The 19220-nt window shown below is 40.6% G+C and overlaps 1 long non-coding RNA gene across 1 annotated transcript; it reads left to right on the forward strand.

Annotated features, from left to right (window-relative positions):
• The first annotated feature begins 1039 nt into the window (after positions 1 to 1039).
• Positions 1040 to 17832, forward strand: LOC125173160 (uncharacterized). The gene is made up of 3 exons (XR_007154943.1): positions 1040 to 1051; positions 15917 to 15924; positions 17681 to 17832. It is a non-coding gene; the product is annotated as an uncharacterized LOC125173160 (long non-coding RNA).
• The last annotated feature ends 1388 nt before the right edge of the window (positions 17833 to 19220 follow it).

Below are 19220 nucleotides of genomic sequence, written 5' to 3' on the forward strand. Positions count from 1 at the left end.
CAGTCCTCGGACCTCCCTGTCCAAAGCAGAGCTGGTGATTGGAGTTCTTCATCATGGCCCTTCCTCAAAGTAAAAGCCCTGGGACAGGAAAGCCCTTTCCCTACAGCCCACACGACTGTCAAATCTTCTTTCTGGACAGCTGCCAGGTTGCATTCCTTAGGTATCAATTTTCTGCTGAAATAAGAAATTTGATGCTTCACCCTCCATCGTGGTTCTGAATCAAGTTTGCCTCCAACCAGTGTAAGAGGCAGCTGTGGTCACATAGAACCATTTGTTATCATCAGGGCCATTAGCACAGTGTCTCTGGAGGGCCAGGGAAGGGGTGGGCTTGAGCTTTAAGCTGCCCCAGGATTCTTGGCCAGAACTCCAGAACTTTGTCTGTCCTGCCTCTGGGGAGCTCTCTCAGGGGAGGGGCTGGGGCTCCAGTCAAACCAAAATTTTCAGTTACTGTATGATTCATGTCTGTCTTTTTAAAATTTATTTATTTATTTATTTATTTATTTATTTATTTATTTCCAGAGAGAGAGAGCGCATGCTAGAGAAAGGGGCAGAGAAAGAGGAAGAGAATCCCAAGCAGGCTCAGTGCAGAGCCCGACTCGAGACTTGAACTCATGAACCATGACATAGATCATCACCTGAGCCCAAGTCAAAAGTCACCTGCTTAACTGACTGAGCCACCCAGGCATCCCTGTCTTTTTTTTTTTTTTTTTTTAACTCCAAGGTTTTTTACTTTCAAATTGTGGATTATTCTTTAATGGGACAATATTTTCCTATCCCACTCTGGTCCAAAAGCACAATCTTGATGGTGATTCTATGAGACTTGGGCATTCATTCATAATTCATCTCTCCATTCATTCATTTATTCGTTCGCGCAACACAAATCTGAGTACGCAAAATTTTTCTTCGTCGTCGTCTTCTTCTTCTTCTTCTTTTTGTTAAATTAAATCCAACTTGTAGCATAATCCTATTGGGTGGAATGAAATTCAGTCTTAGTTGTCATGGGGACTCCATCCTACTCCCAAAGTTTATAAACCTTTCCAGAAAACAAAAGGTGTCTAGCATAGTCCTTTGGGGGAACACATTGTCCAAGCCCAAAGAGCATCTCAAAGTCTGTCATTTGTACCATTTCTAGGCTATGACTGAGGGTCAGAAATCTTTAAAATTGTTATGTGATAAGTGACACACAAAAAGTATAAAAAATAGGGGGGCCTGGGTGGCTCTGTCAGTTAAGCGCTGGGCTCCCGTCATGATCTCACGGTTCATGAATTCAAGCCCCATGTGGGGCTCTGTGCTGACAGCATGGAGCCTGCTTTGGATTCTCCATCTCCCTCTCTCTCTGCCCCTCCCCCACTCACACACACACACACACACACACTCTCTCTCTCTCTCTCTCTCTCTCTCTCAAAAATAAACATTTAAGGGGCGCCTAGGTGGCACAGTCGGTTAAGCCTCCGACTTCAGCCAGGTCACGATCTCGCGGTCCGTGAGTTCGAGCCCCGCGTCGGGCTCTGGGCTGATGGCTCGGAGCCTGGAGCCTGTTTCCGATTCTGTGTCTCCCTCTCTCTCTGCCCTTCCCCTGTTCATGCTCTGTCTCTCTCTGTCCCAAAAATAAATAAACGTTGAAAAAAAATTAAAAAAAAATATTTAAAAGAAATTGTAAGCAAAAAAAAAAAAATTCAGGTATAAAAGATAAAATAACATATCTACCCCCTAGTTCAAATAAAGTATTGCCTACACAGTTTAATCCCCTTATCTTCTCCTTCCCAATAGCCTCTTCCCTATCACCAACCACTCAAGAGAATAAACAACATTCTAAATTTGGTGTTTACCCTTTCCATATATTTTATTCTCTTACTACATGTGCAGGTCCTTGATTAAGCAAATGTGTGTGTGTTATTACTACATAACATTTACCACAAACTTACACATTTAGAGGCTTAAAACAACATCTATTTATTAGCTTACTTCTGTAGGATAGAAGTCCAGGCGGGCTTGGCTTGGTTTTCTACATACAATTTTATAAGGACTGAAATCAAGGGCGGTTTTCTTATCTGGAGTCTCTGGGCAAGAGCCCGCTTCGAGGCTGATTTAGGTTGTCAGCGGTACTTAGTAGTTACAGGACTGAAGTCCTCATTTCTCTGTGGGCTGTTAGCCCGAGGCTGTTCTGAGCTCCTGGAGGCTGCCCACAATCGTGCATCGAATCCTTATCACACCTGGAATGTCTCTTATTTCCACTTCCTTGACCAGCTGGAGAAAACTTCCTGCTTCTGAAGGGTTCGTATGATTAGGTTAGTTCACCCAGATAATCCCCCTATTTTAAAGTCAACTGATTAGTAACTTCAGTTGCATCTGCAAAAAATCCCCTGTGCCATATAACATAGTGTATAATGTACTTACTCACGGGAGTAATGTGGAGAAGGAGGAACATGGAGGCATCTTCGAATCCTATATATCTATGTATCTATGTATTTTTCTATCTCTTGAAGGTCAGTTGTCGATATTTTAACACTATGTAAGTGAAACCATACTATATTAATCTGAAACTTGCTTTTTTTTTTTTTTGCTTTATGTTAAGTTTGTAAGATTTATCCTTGTTGATGTTGGCCTTTGCCACTGCATAACATTTCACTGCATGAGTAAATTTTATTTATTCTCCTCGTGACTGCTTTTTAGGTTGTTTTCAATTGTTTATGATTACAAACAATGTTGTTATATTTTACATGTCTCTGGTGTACATGTGCAGTCATTTCTCTAGGAATATACCCAGTAGTGAAATTGCTGGGGTATTGAGCATGCACATTTTCAACTTTGCTAGACATTATTAAATTGTTCTTTTAAGTAGTTATAATTACTCACACCACCCCTCACCAGCAATGTATGCAAGTTCCTGTAGCTCCACATTCTCATCAACTTGTGATATTGGCAGATTATGTGAAATAATTCATTGTGGTAATATATGAACTTTAGATACTCAACAAATAAATATTTATGAAGTGGCACTACCTGCCAGGCAGTGAACAAATTAGACAAGATCTTTATCCCATAGAATTGCATCCCATGGAAAAGGCAAACACACACACACACACACACACACACACACACACACACACAGCTCACTTGAGATCTCCACTTGGATGTATAGCATCTTGATGCGTCAAAAACCAGCTCCTGATACCCTCTCCCAAGCTACTCCTGCTGTCACCTGTATCTCTGTTAACAGCCTTTCTAGTCTACTAATTGCTTAGGGCAAAAGTTTTGGGATTATCCTTGATTCCTCTTTTTATTTCATGCCCATATGTAATCCCCTAGCAAATCTTAATAGTTCCGTCTTCAAAATATCCAGAATTCCACTTCTCACAATCCCTCTGTCTCCACTTTGGCCCAAGCCACCATCATCTCTTATTTGGTTTATCGCAACAGACTCCTAACTGGTCTTCCTACTTCTTCCTTCCCTACAGTTTGTTCTCAAAATGACAGCTACGGTGGTCCTGTTAAATGGAGGCCAGATCATGTTACTCCTCTGCTTAAAACCCTCTAATAATGGCTCCCTGCTTGTTCAGAGTAAAAGCCAAAGTCCTTGCTATGACCTACAAGGGCCTATGTTAAAGATGGCCACAAATTCCTTGCCACTCCTCTCATCGAGAGGTGTATTGGTGCCCACCACCACCCCTTGAATCTAGGTGGGCTCCATTACTACTCTATTAGAATATGGCAGAAAGTGCCACTATACCCATTTCGGGGGCCAGGCCTTAAAAGACTGGCAACTTCTATTTCCTGTTTCTCAAAACATTTGCTCTTGGCACTTTGAGCCACTATGCAGGAAATCCAACTACTCTGCTGGAGACACCACATGGAAAAACCCTGCGACTACAGAGAGAGGAAAAGGGGTCCAGCTTCCAGTCATCCCCACCAAGGCACCAGACATGACAGTGGAAACATTTGGGGACCCTATGGACTGACGCATTTGCTAACTGAACACTGCTGAGTGACCTCAGTTGATGCCACATGGAACAGAAAAATCACCCAAATGAGTCTTGTCCAAATTCCTGACCTATAAGTTGTGAGATGTTTAAAAAATGGTTGCTGTTTTAAGCAAATTATTTGAGATAATTTCTTATGCAGAAACAGATAACCAAAAGAGCCTAACCAACCTTGCCCCTACCCATGATCTCTATGACCTCATCTGCTACCTTTCACCTCCTTTACTCCTGTCTAGTTCTAGCTGCCTCCTTGCAGTTCTTCAAATCTTCCAGAAAAAGCCTCTGCCCAGGACGTTTGCATGTGCTGTTCCCAATGTTAATTCTTCCGTATACACTTAAATAAAGCTGGATCAAACTGTAACTACTATTTTGTATGTTTTGTTTGTAATAGATAATACTCACCTTCTTATTAGAGCAAATATCTCACCAAAACACTTTTAATGGATGCACAGTGTTTGATTATGCAGGTATTTGTTTTACCAATGTTTTTTATTAAAATTTTCTAATACAGAAAAAATGAAAGAATGCTACAGTGAAAATCCACATATTTGCCATCTACTGTCTATAATTAACCTTTTACTATATTTGCTTTATCACATATTAATCCTCTATCCAACTTATTTTGTTAAATACACTTCAAAATAAGTAAGGCCAAGGCTTTTTGCTAGCTTTGTTCATTACAGTATTCCCAGCACCTAGAACAGTGCGTGGCAAACAGTAGGCATTCTATAGATATTTGGATCAATAAACTCAGGAAAAGTACAAGAATTAACATACCTCAGCAAACCATCCAGTTATACAGACATAATGAGAGTCTCCAGTTAGATGTCACCCTCTCCAGGAAACCTTCCTTGAATGAGCCCTATCTCCTGTCAAGCTAGGCTGAGGATCCTTCCCTGTGCTCCTATAACATCTGGGACACAGAGTGCCCACCTTGTTGCGTTTAAAGTATTGTATTATAATCATTTTGTACATCTATTTCCTCTATAGATGGTGAGCTTCTTGAAGGCAAGAACCATTTCTCATTTGCCTTTGTGCCCCAATGCCTAGTACAGTGCCTTGCCTAGGAAATCATAAAATGGCCAGTACATACTGAATACTTACATTGGGGCATCTACTATTACATGTGTTACATGTATCATGCACTTTATATGTATCATGTTACTTAACTGGGTCAATAACCCTATGAGGGAGATAATGCTTTCATCATTCACATTTTACAGAGAGAGAAATTGGGGAACAGAAAGTTTATTTGTCTGAAGTCAACAGCTAGTCATAAAGTCGGGATTTGAACCCAGGCCATCTGGTTCTGGTGCTTGTCTTTATAGCATTATGCTGCCTCCTACACAGAGGTAGCTCCCCTGTAAAACTTATTAAATGTAAGCCACAGGGGTTCTCACTTGGCCAGACCCTTCCAAAGTCCTGGGAGAGGCCCAATCATGTAGTCAGAGTTATATACCTTTTCTGACCCAAATTGGTTAAGACTGCTGTCTTGTGGCGCCTGGGTGGCTCAGTTGGTTAATCGTCCAACTTCAGCTCAAGTTATGATCTAGCGGTTTGTGGGTTCGAGCCCCGCATGGGGCTCTGTGCTGACAGTTTGGAGCCTGGAGCCTGCTTCAGATTCTGTGTCTCCCCATCTCTCTACCCCTCCCCCGCTCCTTCTCTGTCTCTCTCTCAAAAATAAACATTAAAAATTAAAAAAGACTACTGTTTCTTTCCACTCCAACTTCGCTTCTATGTTCCCTTATGCAGAAGATATTGAAACTCTATGGTGGTTTGTGGGATCAAGCTAAATTTGGGACTCAGTGGCTCTGTTAGTTTCTTAGAACTGCTTTAAGAAATTACCACAAACTTGCTGGCTTAAAACAACAGATATTTCTCTTTTAGAGTTCAGAGTCCAGGTGTTGGCAGGTTTGATTCCTTCTGCAGACTCAGAGGGAGCATCCATTCCATGCCTCTTTCCTAGCTTCCAGTAGTTGCTGGCAATACTTGGCACTCCTTGGTTTGTAGACACTTCACTTTAATCTCTGCCTCTGTCTTCACATCAACTTCTCCTCTGGCTCTGAAGTCTCCCTCTACCATTCTCTTGTAAGGACACCTGTTACTGGATTAGGGGCCCATTCAAAATCCAGGATGATCTCATCTCCAGACCCTTAACTTAATTACAACCACAAAGACCCTTTTACTAAGTAAGGTCACATTTACAGGTCTTGGAGGTTTGGATATGGACAAATCGTTTGGTGGGGGAGTACTGTTCAACCTATGCTGAACTATAGTTGTGTAATCTAAAGGCATCTCTCTGTATAGTTCATTATTAATTCATTCTGGTGTGAGACTGTCTTCCAGAATGATGACCAGTGCCCATTCACTATGCCAACAAATGCATATGTCAGATCAGAGCTTATGTTGCAAAAAGGGCATGTCCTATAGTACCTAGCACCAGAAGTGTGTAAGGAAGACAAACAAGGTTTGAAATGTGGGGACCCAGAAGTTTGCCTGTGGAAGATTCTTCCAATCAGGTGTGTAAAACTATAAATGGAGAATTCAGTTCTCAGACACCAAAATGGAACTTCCCTCTTGTCAGGAATGTATTTGACTATGTCCTGAAATCATATGGCTCATATATGAAAGAAACGTGGTAGCAGTTTTTCCAAATCAGACAACAATCTTAAAAACTGACATGACAGTATCAGTTTTGAAGCCAGAGCCAATTCTTTAAAGCTATGAATAATAAAAAAAAATTATTTTAATCACCCATTCTAGAGGAAAGACTACATTCTTTCCAGTCTTTCTTAGACACTGATACTATAAAATTGTTGTCATGTAAACATGGGATCACAGAGTATCCAATCAAGAAATGTAGAACAAAAATATTTTAGGATATTAAAATATTGTTAATTTTTCTAGATTTTGTGATATTTGTGTCAGCTTTTTAGAATTCATAATTTATTTTATTATAAATATTCACTTTCCTGCCTAATATTATATTCATAATTTTATAATCTTTTTCTTAAGAAGGACTCCAAGGTTATATAACCTTTAGGCCCCACCAAAATCTATCCTTGCCCCTTTAAATAAGATAATGGCATTTTCACTCCTAGGTTTATACCCAAGAAATGCACATATGTTCATGATAAGACATATATTAAGCTTAGCAGGGATACTGAAATGGCCTTATACTGGAAACTACCCTAATGCCCATTATATTAGTTATCTCTTGCTGCATTAAAAAAAATCACTCTAAAACTTAGTGGCTTAAAATGATAAACATTTATTATCTCCCAGCCTCTTAGATCAGGAATTTGGGAGTGGCTTAGCTGGATGGTCCTGATTAAGGAAGGGTCTCTTCTGAGGTTACAATGAAGGTTGCAAAGAGGGAAATGCAGTCATTTGGAGACTTGAATAGGGCTGGAAGACCCACAGCCAAGCTCATTTAATGTGGCTGTTGGCAGGAGGTCTCAGTTCTTTGGGGGGTTGGTCTGAGCCCTCACTGTAGGGGTGGGTGGGGAAAGGGGACACACCCATCTATCTGTTCTGGCCCTTACCTTGATTTTGCTCCTCAGCGATTTCTATTTACTGTGCATTGAGCCTTACTTGCTTATCTTCAATATTTGTAATTTTCCTTCTTTGAATCCTTTTTCTCTTTAAATTTCATTTCAATATTTGATGTTTTCTTCCTTTTCACCCTTCGACTTCTCTTAAGGTATTATCTGCTTTGTTAATTCACTCAAGCATTTTTCCAATGCAGCCTTTCCTTCTGAAATTACTTTTTTCTTTCATTTCTAATTCTTTTCTGAGTCCTGTCACCTCATTTTAGAGTGTCTCTAACTTTGATTTAGGTTGCCCTTTTATGTCTTGTATTATTTTTAACGTCTTTTATCTCCTTTCTAAATAGCTATGGTTACAGTTTTTATCTGCTCTGTGGGCATGTCTTCCTGGCATGCTTTCTTTGCCTGTAGGTAGTATTGTGGTTCTGCTTCTTATTTTCTTATAACTGTAATTGATTTGGGCCCAATAGTTTTGTAGCTTATTTCTATGTGAAATTAATTTTCCTGAGCTTTTAGGGAAGTGGGGGTCAGAACAGCTCTTCTAACTTCACAGAGTTCCCCTTTCTGTTATTTTCATGTAGTAATAAAGAATATGGGGAATGCCCAGATGGCTTGGATGCCTTGGCGGCTCAGTCGGTTAAACGTCCCAACTTGTGATTTCAGCTCAGATCATGATCTTATGGTTCATGGGTTCAAGTCCTGCATTGGGCTCTGTGCTGACAGCTCAGAACCTGGAGACTGCTTCCGATTCTGTGTCTCCCTCTCTCTCTGTCCCTCCCCCATTCACGCTCTGTCTCTCAAAAATGAATGTTTAAAAAAAATTTTTTTTAAATAAAGCATAGGAAGCATACTAAGATTTCTTGGCTCTCCTACCCTCCACATTTTTGTCTGATCCTTATCTTTTTATTTTATTTTAAGGGAAAAAAGAGAGTGCACAAGCTGGGAGGGGCAGAGAGAATCCCAAGCAGGCTCCACACTGTGAGTGCAGAGACCAACACGGGACTCAATCCCATGAGATTCCATGACTGTGACATCATGATCTTAACTAAAATCAAGAGTTGGACGTTTAACTGACTGAGCCACCTAGGCGCCCCTTTATTTTTATTATATCTATCCTGCTCAATGTTGATTCTTCCCCCAGCAGTTTCTTCTTAATGTGGGATCTTATCCTGGCAGAGAGCCCTGATGACCAGTCTTGAGAGTTCACAAGGGCTAGAGTGCCCCAATTATTTCAGAGCTTGGCTCAAGCTGCTTGTACTCACCAACTAATAGTTAGGCAAAAACCCTCCCAATTTCTGCTGCTTTCTTAATTTGACCCATGAACACCTAGTGCTTATTTTGGTGTCCTCCTCAGTTCCATCAGAAGCCCACGACTTTCCTCTGCTTTCTTTTGCATATATGCCAATTCCATGAAGGTCTTATTGCCTTGTCTACACCCACTTGTATTTTGGGCTTCATGAGGATATCTTGCTACCTAATTTTGTTGTATATCTATCGTTGTGTTTTTAGTTTTACTATCTAATTGTTCTGTTTGGGCTTTTGTTGTTGTTTTGTTTCTTTTTGTTTTGATGGGTTTTTTGGTAGAGATTTAGAGTAAAACACTATGCCTCTGCTACAGCTATCTTCACAGAATTTCAGTTGTCAATATCTTCTTGTGAATGGTGGTTGAGCATATTATTCACTTTGTACAAATTTATTGAACTGTACCCTTCATATTTGTGTACTTACCTGTACATGTATTATATATCCATAGAAAGTCTACCCCTGTACTAGGGTTCTCCAGAGAAACAAATCTAATAGGATATGTGTGTATGCATATATACATAGTATGTGTATATAAATATGTATATATACATATGATATACATACACGTACATAGAAACAGAGGGAGAGGGGAGAGATTTATCTTAAGGAACTGCTCATTTATCTTAAAGAAGAGTGATTATGAAGGCTGGCAAGTCCAAAGTCTCCAGGGTAGACCAGCAGGCTGGAGACCTAGAGAAGAGCTGATATTACAGTTGCAGTCTGAAGGCTACCTTAAAATTAACCATACACCCCTTAAAAAGAATCTCAATATGAATTTATAGATGAGACTAAGAGAAGCTAAGTAACTTGCCCAAGATTGCAGCTACAGAAGAGTGGATTCAGAACTTAGCTCTCCCTGAGGCCAGAGTCCATGGTACTTTCCACTATACCAGGAAAAAGGTATTCCAATGGGGTCTAGTCCCATCTTCACTAATACTTTGCAAATCCAAGATACTATCCTCCTCCATCAGGAGCTGCAATGGCTTCTGAATGTTCTGTTTTTGCTTTCCACACAGCAGAGTGATTATTTCAAGATGGAAATCTGATTCCATTACCTAGAACACTTCAATGGTGTGTTACTGTCTTAGTCCATTTGGGTTGCTGTAACAAAAATACTATTGACTAGTGGCTTAAACAACAAACATGTCATTTCTCACAGTTCTGGAGGGTGAAAGTCCAAGATCAAGGTGCTGACAGAGTCAGTGTCTGGTGAGAGCCCATTTCCTTATTCATAGAGGACCAAGTCTTCTCACTGTGTCTTCACATCACCGAAAGGGTGAGAGCTCACTAGAGTCTCTTTTGTAAGGGCACCAATCCTATTCCTGAGGGCTCTACCCATATGACCTAATCACTTCCCAGAGGCCCTACCTCCTGACACCATTAGGAGTTAGGATTTCAACATATGAATTTTGGGGAAACAAAAAAATTCCAACCATAACAGTCTAAGAATATAGGTAAAACTTCTATATAAAGACCAAAAAGCTGTAGTTTAAACAAGTTAGAAGTTTATCAGTTTGTCAGATATACTCTAACAGTCCAGGGCCAGTATGGCTACACCATGGTGATGGGGATAGTTTTCCTCTATCTTGTTGCTTTGCTGTCCTCAGCATATGGTTTCCAACTCATGGTCTAGGATAGCTCCCCCAGTCCTGACCATCATGTCCATAGAGAAGAAAATAGGAGGAAATGGAGGCCTGCCCTTCTGCTCACAACCCATTGGTTAGATGTGGTCACATGGGCAAACCTATATGCAAAGAAATCTGGGAGATGATCTTCAACTGGATAGGCATGTACCAAGCCAAAATTCTGGAGTTCAAATATTAAAGAAATAGAGGGAAAATGGACATTGGGGGACAACTAGGACTTTATGTCATGTATGGTTTTCCATCAATCTTATAATTACATGTTTCTTGGCTTTGCCTTGCCAGGCTATAGTCTCGCCTCCCAGCACACCCCTGTCATTCTCCCTCCAACCACAATGACCTTCTAGTTTTTGAGTGTTCTGCCCACCCCCCCCACACCCCCCCCCACACCATCACCACCCTGGGCCTTTGCAGGAACTGCTCCTTCTGCCTGGACTGCCCTTCTCCCACATTGCCTAGTTAACCCCCACCCATTCTTCAGATGTTAGCTCAAATGTCACTTCCTCAGGCAGGCCTTCCCTGATCTCACTCTAACATAGGTACCCACTCTTACCTACCATGAACCCTTCCTCTATACTACTCAGCTGAGTTGTAATTGTGCACCTATTTGATAATAAGTAGTATTCAACTAACTGCCACCCCGTCCTCTAGACTATAAATCAGTGAAGGCAAGGCCATTTCAATTTTACTCACTATTGTATCCTCAGCATCTGGCAGAGTGCAGGGGAAAAAATATTTTTCTTGGGAAAAAAAAAAAAAAAGGACAAGTAAGTTACTGTGAGTCCTTAAAATTGTCTGAATGATACTGGCAGGACAATTTCAGTGGTCAGACCACATGGCTTGATCTAGAGACTTATCACCTCTTCAGTCACAACAGCAAGTCTGGATTATCTGGATCCTCCTGTGGGTAGAGAATGGGTTGTTCGAATTCCAGGTCATAGGTTTGATTCTAGCATCCCATGCGTTGCCATCTTGCCCCTCTGACTGCAAATAGATTCTACTAGGCTTTTAACTGTTTTGCTTTGATCAGGTTATATTTAAAAAGTAACCGGGGCGCCTGGGTGGCTCAGTCGGTTAAGCGTCTGACTTCGGCTCAGGTCATGATCTCACGACTCGTGAGTTCGAGCCCCGTGTCGGGCTCTGTGCTGACAGCTCAGAGCCTGGAGCCTGTTTCAGATTCTGTGTCTCCCTCTCTCTGACCTTCCCCCGTTCATCCTCTGTCTCTCTCTGTCTCAAAAGTAAATAAACATTAAAAAAATTAAAAAAAAAAAAAAGTAACCAGACAGGTTGAATCCTGCCAGATTGCATCCCTGTGCAGAAACCCCCACAGTTTTATCATGGGAATGACTGCCTGCTCTGAGGTCCAGAGTTCAGAATACCCAGAGGAAAGAAGCGCCTGGGAGTTCCCACTGAAGTTAAAGTGAAGTAAACTGGAGAATTTCTGCGTATCACAGATTTAACTCCCTCTTCCACATTATTCCAGGTCTAAACACAAAGACCTCTGCAGACCTCAGAATTATGTGTCTGAATACTTTTGGCTACAAGTCACATTAGGTGTCTGAATGCTTGTAGCGTAAATTTGGCTGGCTTAAACTGTAAAGAGTTTCTCATCAAATATCACAAGAAGTCTGGAGGCAGGGAAGTCCAGGGTTCTTTATTCATTGGAACACTCCACAGAGGACTTGAATTCTTTCCATCCCCATTACATAAGAGTGGTTCTGCCCCCTTGCTGTTTTCATTTGACTATCATTCCAAACAGTACATAAACAGCTACCTTATTAGTTTTTAAAGAATGAATAGTATCTCATTTTAAAGAGATATCATAATTTAACCAACCCCCTCTTGATGAACATTTGTTTCCAGTCTTTTGATATTACAATGATGTGACACATATTTGTGCATAAGTTATTTCATGTGTGAGTGAATGAGTCTGAAGATAAATTCCTAGAAGTGAAATTGCTGGGTCACAAGATATATGAAGCATTTGTAATTTTTATATATGTTGCCAATCTGCCTTCCAAACAGGCTGTGCCAATTTATATCCCTTCGCCTAATGTGTACAGCAGGGCTTTAAGTCTTTCTGACACCATAACTTAGAGTGGAAAAACCATGGTAGATGTCTGAGTGGCTTCGGGGTAGAGAAACAGTAGGCGGGTTGCTTATCAACTCAGTCATTTTAACTGGTAGCAACATAAGCCTTGATCCTCCTTTCCATAAATCATTAATCCTTGTGGACGCCCCCACCCCACCCTTGTGTCTAGGCCTAAGTGTCCTTGCGTAGTCCATATTTTAGAACTTAGCCCTGTAACTTGCCTGTTCTATCCAGAAATGACTCCTCTCTAGTTGTCTTTTCTCCCCATCTCCACCTGCCCATGTCCTAGCCTTCTCTTCCATTAAACATTATCTGACACCTCCAGGCAGAATTAGTCACTCTACTCCGCTCCTACAGAATTTTGTTCACACCTCAGGCATAGCATGAATCACCTATAACATAATTATTCACTTACCTGTCTGTCTCCCACTATGCTCCTCAAGGATAGAAACTTCACCTTCATCTTTCAACCAGCACCCTCACACGTGGTGCCTGGCACATAAGTGGCTCACGGTAAAGGTATGCGGAAATGAAATGAGGCAAGGACACAGACGTGTAGTACCTGGTCACAAATGTAACAGTATTTATCATTTTCCTTTGCTGATCGTGGTGATGAGAGGGTAAAAATATGGATGTTTCTGAATATTTATTTTTATGTTTCTGGACTTCCTCCTTATTCTGGAATCTGTTCTGTTCTCTGCTCAGTGGCTAGAACAGTGCTTGGGAGAAAAGGCCTTTCATAAATAAATTGTGAAGGAACAGATATCTCTGATCAGAAAGAACGTCTACAGTGCAGCTGAGACTTTTTTTTGCTGTTTAATGTGGCCAGAAGGTATTTCTAAGTCTTTCCAAAAGCCTCAAGCTTGGCCCCTCATGTGTATTTAGGGTTCTGTATCTGGGTTTTATTTCACATCGTTAATGCATGTAAAAGGGCTTAAAAACAGTGTTGGGTAATTAGTGCACAATCAGTAAGGGTTGACTATGGTTCTTATTATTATCCTCACTAGCCCAAGCATGCTCTCATCAGTTCACCCCCTGTGCTGGTCCCTTCATCTCTCTCCCAGCAGATAATGTGGACTCAATCCCTGGAAAATATTCCATTAAAAGCACAGGCTTCAAGTCACCAGCTCTGTGACCTTGAACCAGTTAATGTCCCAGAGGCTCGGTTTCTTCATTTGGACAATAGGCATTATATTAATGTCTACCTCTCAGGTGGTTATGAAGATGAAATGAGACAATCATGGACCCTGCCTCACTCCATGCAGGCTTGGAGTAAGTGCTCAACTGTCTTCATCATCCTCATCCTTGTCCTCAGTATTGTGAGCCTTTCATCCCTTCTTTCTGGAGGAACTCATTCCCACAGCTCTTCTGGTTGACTGGAAACTTTTAGCTGGTTCTGGAGTTGGGAGCATCACCAGAAGGCTTGTTTTGACCATGTGTGGATGAAGTTCCTGCTCTTCCCTCAATGCCCTCCTGTCTGAATATTTCTATTTCATTCCCATAAAAATATTTTGTTCGGACCCATTCCTAAGAGCTGGTAGTAGGCTGTGGGAACTTCAAATCAGAAGAATAAAGTTGCCCACTCTCTGTGACCATATCCCTGCCCATGGGCAGTATTTGGCTGACACTACTAGGTGCCCCAATTTTGTCCTAATTTTCATAGATTCACTTGTACCTTTGCCCTGTAAACTTCTTCTGTGGACCTTTATCTAAGGCAGCAACTAGGCACTCTCCTTACTGATCCAACTTTGTGCATGTAACTCAGTTTTATGAAACAAAACAATATATGGGAGAGGAATACAGAGGTGTTACAAATTATAAGGATAATTGTAGATACTAGATATCTACAATATCTACTAGATAAAGATAACTAACATAGAAGACGGTAAAGGTTGTCTCTATGGAAGGGGGAGGGGGAGATAATTGCAGAAGAGCCCACAGGGAGCATATGAGACCCTCATAACATTCTGTTTCTTAACTTGAGTTAGTGGGTACATGGAAGTTCATTGGGCTATTAATCTTTAAACTATACATATTCATGTAATACACTTAAGTGTGCATGATGCATTTCTTAATTTTTTTTGATAAAGAAAAACATTGTAAAGGAGAAAGGAAGAAAGAAAGAAAAAAGGAAGGAAAGAAGGAAGGATGGAGGGAGGGAGGGAGGAAACTGGATCTGTTAATAGGAAAGAACATGTCAATGTCAAATTCCCATTTTTGGCTAACATCATTCAGCATCTAAGAGGATACTCTCAACAATTACTTAGTGAATCCGTTTATTTAATTTATGAACTATACATTAATTCATGCTCAAAAATCAAACATTTCTAAGCTTCTTTCCTCAGAATATCTTCCAGACCAAAATTATCGATATCATTGTTTTAGGGGATAGAATTTCCTCCGGAATCTTCACCTTCTTGTAGTTGCTCCTACAACCACACATCACAGCAGAATAGAATCACTCTTTAGTTCTCATGTTAAAAAGAACTCTTCTCCCCCTCCCCCTGCCCCCCCCAAGTTAACTATCACCTTCAATACTCCCATCTCAAACAAAAGATACTCTTGCTGACAAGTAATACAAAATATCACTCTCTCAATACCAGGGTTGTTAATTTTGAATTGTTTTCAACTATATCTGTCAAACGCCTTGCTGAAACCAATTATTATCCCCCCTGAACTGGCCATGGGGTAGAATGCATGGTATGTCCATAGCCCCCAGTTTCTGAAATATGCATCTCCATCCTGGGGTGCCTGGGTGGCTCAGTCGGTTAAGCATCCAACTCTTCATTTCGGCTCAGGTCATGATCTCATGGTTAGTGGGTTCAAGCCCCGCATTTGGCTCTGCCCTGGCAGCTTGAAGCCTGCCTGGGATTCTGTCTCTTTCCCTCTCCCCTGCTCATTCTTTCTCTCTCTCAAAATGAATAAACATAAAAAAATAGATTCCCATCCTCTCACCACTCTATGACCTTGTCCTCCACTCCACACAAGCATAGCTATTGGATCACGATTGGGCACCTATCTTATAGACAGACAATCCAGAAGCTGGCTAGTGGCCTATGCATAGTTGTTAAACAAACAAATGAATGGATGACTATGATCTAGTCTGGCACAAGAGCTTTGCCCAAGAGAATCAACCACGTCTGAACTGAACCAATCAGATTCACTCTCCTGTGGAGCTGAAATTGAGATGCAGCAGTTGAAGCTGATGACAAGTTGAGAAACTGAACACACAAAGAGATGACAGGTCACAGAGGTTTTGAAGCCACGAGGAAGCAGAAGACATGAGTAAGCAAAACCAAGAACGAACAAACAATATTCAGAGAAGAGTTTGAAGAGTTTGGCTGCCAGCAGGAGGAGTAGGAGAATCAAAAAACCAAACCACACTAAACCAAACCAAGCTGAGTTTCCATAATGGCAAGAAACTGAAGCCCTTCTGATGTTGAAGGCATTACAATTATAACCCAGTCACAAGTTTTACTTAGGGTCCTAAGTCATCTTGTAGTTCTCAAATTATGTCCTAGGCTGTACAAGGATGAGCTGTTCTTGGGGCACCTGGGTGGCTCAGTTGGTTAAGCGACCGACTTCGGCTCAGGTCATGATCTTGCAATCCATGAGTTTGAGCCCCTCATTGGACTCTGCTGACAGCTCACAGCCTGGAGTCTGCTTTGGATTCTGTGTCTCCCTCTCTTGGCCCTTCCCTTGCTTATTCTGTTTCTCTCAAAAATAAAACATTTGAAAAAAATTTTTAAAAGGATGAGCTGTTCTTGGTTTCTTATGAAATATATGTTCATTGATATTCCTGCCATATGTAATTTTAGAATAAAATGTCATTGGGGCTCCTAGGTGGCTCAGTTGGTTAAGCGTCAGACTCGATTTTGGTTGTCATTATCTTACGGTTCATGAGATGGAGACCCACGTTGGGCTCTGTGCTGACAGCTCAGAACCTGCTTGGGATTCTCTCTCCCCTTTTCTCTCTGCCATGCTCCCTCTCTCTCTCTCTCAAAAATAAACTTTAAAAATAAATATACATATATGTATGTGTGTGTGTGTGTGTACATATATCACTCTATTCTCTTCTTGCTTGCATTTGCACGGTGTCCATGCTTTCATGGAAAAGTTGGATGTAATTCTTATCTTTGCTTCTCTATAAGTAAGGGGTTTGTCTGTTCTGGTTTCTTTCAGGATTTTTTCTTTATCTTTGAATTTCTGTAGTTGGAATAAAATATACTTAAATGTGGTTTTCTTTGTTATTCATCCTGCTAGGTGTTCTCTGAGTTTCTTGGATCTATGGTTTGGTGTCTGACCTTACTTAATTTGGGGAAAATTCTCAGTCATTTCTTCAAATCTCTTCTGTTCCTTTCTCTTTCTTCTTCTGTTTTCCCCTTATGTGTATATTACACCTCTTGTAGTTGCCCTACAGTTTTGGAAAGTCTGTTCTGGCTTTTGTCAGTCTTTTTCTGTTTCCTTTTTAGTTTTGGAGGTTTGCAATGAAATATCCTTAAACTCAGAGATTCCTTCTTCAGCCATTAATGTCCAGTCTACCTATAAGCCCATCAAAGGCATTCATTTCTTTCTTTTTTTGAATTATTTTTTTAATTGAAGTATAACTAACATGGCATTCTTCATTCCTATTACAATGATGTTTTTGTTTTTGTTTTTAACTGTCTAGCATTTCTTTTTGGTTCTTTCTTTGAATTTCCATCTGTTTACATTGTCCCTCTGTTCTTTCATGCTGTCTGTTTTATCCATTAGATGTCTTACCATATTAATCATAGTTGTTTTTAATTCCCAATCTGATAATTCCAACATGCCATATCTGAGTCTGGTTCTGATACTTGCTCTGTGTTTTCCAACTGTGTTTTCTTCTTTCTACTATGTCTTGGGTGCCTGGGTGGCTCAGTCAGTTAAGTGTTCAACTCTTGGTTTCAGGTCAAGTCATGATCTCACTATTGTGGGATCAAGCCCTGCGTTGGGCTCTATGCTGAGCATGGAGCCTGACTGGGATTCTCTCTTTCTCTCTCCCTCTGTCTCCCTCTCTCTCCCCCACTCACCTGCACATGTGCTCTCTCTCTCCCTCTCTCTCAAAATAAATAAATAAACATTAAAAAGGAGTCACGTTACTGGACTTCAAGCTGTCTTACAAAGCTATGATCATCAAGACAGTATGGTACTGGCACAAAAACAGACACTCAGATCAATGGAACAGAATAGAAAACCCAGAAATGGACCCATGAACATATGGCCAACTAATCTTTGACAAAGCAGGAAAGAATATCCAGTGGAATAAAGGGTCTCTTCAGCAAGTGGTACTGGGAAAACTGGACCACTTTTTCACACCATACACAAAAATAAACTCAAAATAGATGAAAGACCTAAACATAAGACAGGAAGTCATCAAAATCCTCGAGGAGAAAGCAGGCAAAAACCTCTTTGACCCTCAGCCACAGCAACTTCTTACTCAACACATCTCTGGAGGCCAGGGAAACAGAAGCAAAAATGAACTATTGGGACCTCATCAAAATAAAAAGCTTCTGCACAGCGAAGGAAACAATCAGCACAACTAAAAGGCAACCGATGGAATGGGAGAAGATATTTGCAAACATATCAGATAAAGGGTTAGTATCCAAAATCTATAAAGAACTTATCAATCAACACCCAAAAAAACAAATAATCTAGTGAAGAAATGGGCAAAAGACATGAAGAGACACTTCTCCAAAGAAGACCTCCAGATGGCCAACCAATGCATGAAAAAATGCTCAACATCACTCATCATCAGGGAAATTCAAATCAAAACCACAATGAATACCACCTTACACCCGTCAGAATGGCTAACATTAACAACTCAGGCAACAACAGATGTTGGCGAGGATGCAGAGAAAGATCTCTTTTGCACTGCTGGTGGAAATGCAAATTGGTGCAGCCACTCTGGAAAACAGTATGGAGGTTCCTCAAAAAATTAAAAATAGAACTACCCTACAACCCAACAATTGCACTACTAGGTATTTATCCAAGGGGTACATAGGTATGCTGTTTCAAAGGGGCACATGCACATCCAATGTTTACAGCAACACTATCAACAATAGCCAAAGTATGGAAAGAGCCGGCAAACGTCCATTGATGGATGAATGGATAGAGATGTAGCATATACATACAATGGAGTATTACTCGACAATCAGAATGAATGAAATCTTGCCATTCGCAACTACATGGATGGAACTAGAGGGTATTATGCTAAAGGAAACTAGTCTGTCAGAGAAAGACAAATATCATATGACTTCATTCATATGAGGACTTTAAGATACAAAACAGATGAACATAAGGGAAGGGAAGCAAAAATAATATAAAAGCAGGGAGGGGGACAAAAACATAAGAGACTTAAAAATGGAGAACAAACAGAGGGTTCCTGGAGGGGCTGTGGGAGGGAGGATGGGCTAAATGGGTAAGGGGCATTAAGGAATCTACTCCTGAAATCATTGTTGCACTATATGCTAACTTGGATGTAAATTAAAACAATAAATTAAATAAAAAATTTTTAAAGAGTCACATTATTAAATACATATATGTCTTATGATTTTTTTTTTTTTAATGGCCAGGCATGATGTACTGGGCTAAAGGAACCATTATAAACAGTTTTTAGGAATGTGGTAAATTA

The sequence above is a fragment of the Prionailurus viverrinus genome, chromosome C1, assembly GCF_022837055.1.
Source record: "Prionailurus viverrinus isolate Anna chromosome C1, UM_Priviv_1.0, whole genome shotgun sequence".
Taxonomy (NCBI): Eukaryota; Metazoa; Chordata; class Mammalia; order Carnivora; family Felidae; genus Prionailurus; species Prionailurus viverrinus.